Source organism: Chrysochloris asiatica, unplaced genomic scaffold (assembly GCF_000296735.1).
Source record: "Chrysochloris asiatica unplaced genomic scaffold, ChrAsi1.0 scaffold00037, whole genome shotgun sequence".
NCBI lineage: Eukaryota > Metazoa > Chordata > Mammalia > Afrosoricida > Chrysochloridae > Chrysochloris > Chrysochloris asiatica.
In genome coordinates, this window is record NW_006408555.1 from 7,100,316 (window position 1) to 7,105,774 (window position 5,459).

The window sequence follows — 5,459 nt, forward strand, 5'->3', positions numbered from 1 at the left end:
CCCGATTCATAACCACTATGCTACCAGAGCTCCGGCAGCTTTTGTGTCACTCTCACCCGGTGAATCCCTACTTGGAGCAGTGCTTTGGTTCAGGGAGAGACATTACAAGAAAAGCATTGCCAACTTGGGGCATTTGGGAAAGAAAGGTATCAGTTTAGAAGACTCAAAATCAGACCATAAGAGATGGTTGAGGGGATCTCAGAGGAAGAGGAGAAAGACAAGCCAGCCAGTTTCAACTCTCTATAGATTTATTCGTTTTCATCTTCTTACAATTCAAAATGAGGGTTTGATTTTTCTAATTTTTTAACTGAGATGTGGTCCCTTTTAATGTATATAATTCATGGGTAGGCAAATGAGTCTGTACCCACAAATATCTACAGGTTTGAGGGAGAACATTTCTGCGTATGTATCTGCAATGTGCTGCAGATAAATCCATGAATGCAGTAGAGCATAAAGGAAGCAAAACTATGAAAACTTCTAAACATCATAACCAAACACCTGAGGGAATGAGTCGCTGGGCCTGGGGGCTTAGGGCCATAGTCTTGGGGGATATCAAGGTCAACTGGGATAGCATAGCCCACAAAGACAATGTTCTATGGACCAACTTTGGTAAATAGCACCTGGGGTCTTAAAAGCTTGAGCAGCCATCTAAACTTAAACTGTTTGGTCTCTCCCCATCTGGAACAAAGAAAAAGTGAAGACAATCAAAGACACACAGAACTAATTTACCTTGGGCCATGAAGACACTGAGGCCAGAAGAACAAGATGGTGCCTGGTTAACACTGCCGACCTGCTCTGAAACGGATCTCAATGGGAGGTCCAAGATAGAGTGGGAGGAAAATGTGGAACACAACCCAAAATCATAAAAAAAACACCAGTCTTGGTGATCTGCAAAGACTGGTGAAACCCTCAAGCCTATGGATTTTAGACACCCTTCAAATCTGGATCTGAACTCAGCCCCATGATTCAACTTTCAACCAAACGATAGCCAGACCTATAAGGTGATCAGTAATACCAGGAGATACACACTCCTTAGAACAGTCAAGCATATGAGATCAAAATGGCAACATTTTCTAGGGCTAAAGCTCCAAAGGCAGGACAGGACAGGGTAGGAAGGAAAGGGTGAACACAGTGAGGAAGTGGGAAGAAGGCTGCTCCAGTGTGGGGATTCCAACCCAGGTCACAAATCCAAATATTGACGAATTGTTGCGTGCAAAACAATTTGTTCTGTACACTTTCCCCAAATCATAATTAAACATTAAAAATATATCAAGTATACAATTCAGTGGTTTTTAATATATCCGTAAAGTTGTACAATTATCACTATTGGAGTTCAGAAATTTTTCACCACCACAGAAAGAATGCCATATCCATTAGCAGTCATTCTTCACTGCTCACTTCCCTGAGCCCCTGACAATGACTCATCTTCTTTCTGTTTTTATGGATTTACAGTGTTAATACAGAGTCCTGTATTCATGTGTATTAACCCACAGCACCACACCAGGACTCCGTATTAACATTATCCGTTTGGAATACCAAGAAGTCATAAGCTTCTAAGCTGACCTTAAATGTGACCGGCCCAGCAGAGCTCCTCAGAAGCCACGCTTTGAAAACACCTACTGAGACTAAAGTGTATCACTGAGGGAACCTGTCTGCAGCCACTTACTGACCACAGAGACATGCTTAGGTAAGTGTTTCTTGGAACAAACCTCAGCATATGTGGACTGGAACCCTGGTAACAATACTTTTTGATTTACTTTTGTGGGTTAGAGGAAAAAAAAAAAAAATACTGGAAACTATTCTAGCCTCTAAGGAGCTCTGGTAGCGTAGTGGTTACGAATTGGGCTGTGAACCACAAGGTCAGCAATTCGAAACTACCAGCTGTTCCGTGGGAGAAAGACGAGGCTTTCTGCTCCCGTAAAGATTAACAGCCTTGGAAACCCTGTACAGGGTTGCTATGGGTCGGAACTGACTCCACGGTACTTAACAACAACAATAACATTCTAGCCTCTATTTCATTCCATAGAGAGCTGTGATTTCAGATTCAAGGGAGCGAATGACAAGGTGAGTTTGTGGCCATGGTTCAATTGCTTGAGGGGAATGCAGCTTCTCTGAGTTCAGCAAGACAGTTGCTGGGCAAGATGACCTTACACTTGTCCCTTCCAACTCCCCCACTGAAGGGCCTAGTGGCCTAGAAGCACAAGCTCCAAGCATGGAACTATGGGATTCCTTCTTTACTTCTTCTACACAAGTCCTGGGAGTCCTGGTGTAGTGCTGTAGGATAAGCACTGGACCACAAGGTTGATTTGTACTGCAAGGTCAATAATTCAAACTCAACAGTCACTCCTCAGAAACCCTATACAGGGACCGATTCAACAGCACTTAACAACACAAATCCTAACCAGTTTCTTGATACAAAATTAGCATAGACTTCCAAGACAGGTCAAAACAACACTTGACCGGGTGTAGGCAGGTAGGTTTGTAAAACAAGCACTTCGGTCCTAAGTATGGAGGGATGTCCAGCCCATCAAACAGCGGCTTCAACAGGACTTAGAGGAAGGGAGGGGGCAGTGGTGGTCCAGCCACCAGCTGAACAGCCCTTCACATCCCAGATTACTCATCATCTCAGGCTCTGTTTCTCCTGCCGAACTGAGGCTGGAACACCATCTGTTGTCCCCCTTTCCTCTGCCCAGTGCATCACTCTGCGCTGGTCTCTAATCAGTCAAACCAAAGACCAACACAGCACCGCGCTGGGCAGCATGCTACAGGACTGTGTCAGAAACATGGCTGCTCTTCTGCCTTGTTGTTGTTGTTGTTAAGTGCCATCGAGTCAGGTCCGACCCATAGCGACCCTGTACAGGGTTTCCGAGGGTGTAAATCTTTACGGGAGTAGAAGGCCTCGTCTTTCTCCCGCGGAGCGGCTGGTAGTTTCGAACCGCTGACCTTAAGGTTCGCAGCCCTATTCGTAACCACTACGCTACCAGAGCTCCTTAGAGAGAGTCAATTAGCCTCCACAGGGCATAGAAACACTCCAAAGTGCTCGCCTTAAATGAACCAGTGCCATCTTGGAAGAAAGCATTTGAAATTGCCCTCATTTGGCTTCCTGAGGTTATTTCTAAAGATTTCAAAAGCAACGTTTGTGTTTGAAATATATTTTACTTTTGGATGACTGAGTTGGCTCATACCCCAACCCTGTTTTATGGTTAAGAGACTTACGCTAAGGGGTTTTAAATCATTTACTCTAAATCGGTGGTTCTCTAATTTTAGAGTATGTAAATAAGACTCGTACCAAGCAGGCCTGGTGGTACAGGGATGACACACTCACTGTTAACTGAGGAGTTGGAAGTTCTAACACACCATTAGCTTCCCTGGGATAAAAGACCTGGTGATCTTCCCCCAGGAAGATAGCAGCCTAGGAAAGCCTATGGGGCACTTCTACTTTGCCTTACAGGGTTGCTATGGGTCAGAATCCACTCAAAGACATATAATAGAAACGGGGCTCATATCAGGAGTGCAACAAAAATGCAGCAAAAATGAGCCTGTTGTTGTGGTTTTCTGTTTTCCCCCTTCAGTTCTACTACCTCCAGGTCAGGGGTGAGACTATTGGGGATCTGCATTTTCAAAAAGCAAACTGTCCTCACCACCTCCCATCCCAGTCCCATCCTCGCTATTTATTCTAGTTCAGGTGGTCCTTGCTGTAAGAGATTCTGCAACAGGACAAGGATTCTGTAGATAGAATTCAGGAGTCTAAGAACTTGAATGGTAACAAATGGCATCATTATTCACAATAACCTCGAATTGAAATTTAGCATTTCCTTCAATAATAAACACAGACAATAAAGCCACATCTGTACTAGCAGTACCTGTGGCTTTGTTGCCAACAGAAATCACAGAGATTTGACTTTTCGGATATCTCAAAATACCTATTATACTCACCAGGCCTTCCAAATCACAGTTGATATCAGACTCGCTGCTAGATCTTACTTAAAAAGCAGATCACAAATTTGGCTTTATTTAATACAGTACTTTGAGAGCTGCATTTCAATGTAATTCACTTCCTTTGCAATCCGGCATACATTTCTATGCATTTAAAAATATTTTTCTGGAAAACGATCCTTGAGTTTCACCACACTGCTAAAGGAGTTCATTTCATTAAAACAATATTAGTAAAATAAAAGAGGTTTAGGAACCTCTGTTTGTGGATGTCTCCCTCCCCCATCCCTAGACCCCTGTTGATATCAGGAAGCTGCTGAGTTACTAACATCCAACTTATAGACAACTCCTAACCCCAAAACTAAACCCACTGCCAACTCTGTACAGGATTTCTGAGGCTGTAAATCTTTACAGGAACAAAAAGTCTTGAACTGGAGGACTTGAATTGCTGACCTCTGGTTAGCATTCCAGTGCTTATTCTACAGCACCACCAGAAACTTTTAAACCTGTTCCGTCATGGCCAGCAAGGTAAAACTCTCTAGTTTTAAATTTGGCAAATTTAGCGCAGTACCAGAAACAGGAAAAATTACATGGTGAAGCCCATGAATGGGAGACTTGAAAGAGGCACAGTAAGTCTCTTATCAGGATCCAGATGTGTGAGACCAGATCATTGCCAGGACTATAGGAGAACAATATACATTCAGAGTGGCCCATCTGGCTGCCATCTTCGGGCAGGGCACCACCATCTTTGAGCAGGACATCACCATCTTCAAGCAGGGAAGCATGTTTCAGACTGTGTCCAAGATCATAGGACAAGAGATTTGGTTACTATGCAACATACATACATATATACTGCTCCTCTTCTGTAAGGGAGAACTTAAATCTCTAGCAAGACTTTCACCCATAATTTTCCTATTCTGATTATCTTTCCAGTTCACCATACCAATAAAAGCTTGGATAGAACCAGGCAGAACCTGTTCAAAACCCTGACACATTCTTAAAGACACAGTTAGGAACAGATCTCATTTGTGAACCCAGGACTACTAAAACAAGATCTGGAGGATGATGGCCATGTGACCCAAGAGAAGTCAATCACTGGCTGGATTGAGTCACTTAGATTCTCCCTCTTGACCTAAATGTCACAGCTACCAGTAGGTAAACAGGAGAGGCCAATAGAGCTACAGGATCAGAGCTGTAGTGAACAACCACATACCAGCCAGTGTCACCGGGGACTGACTGAACAGACTGAGAGAGCTAGGCTGGGCAAAGAATCCAGAAGACAAAGTAAGGGGATCAGAAATCAGCTCCATAAATTCAGATCTACAATCCAAGAGGGGCCAACACCATTCAGGTGCCTTGGAGAACAGCTACGTTCTTACCCTTGTTGCTGTTAAGTTCCATGGAGTCGGTTCTGACTCATAGCGACCTTGTATAGGGTTTCCAAGGAGCAGCTAGTGAGCTCTGGTAGCGTAATGGTTACGAATCAGGCTGCGAACCTTAAGGTCAGCGGTTAGAAACTACCAGCC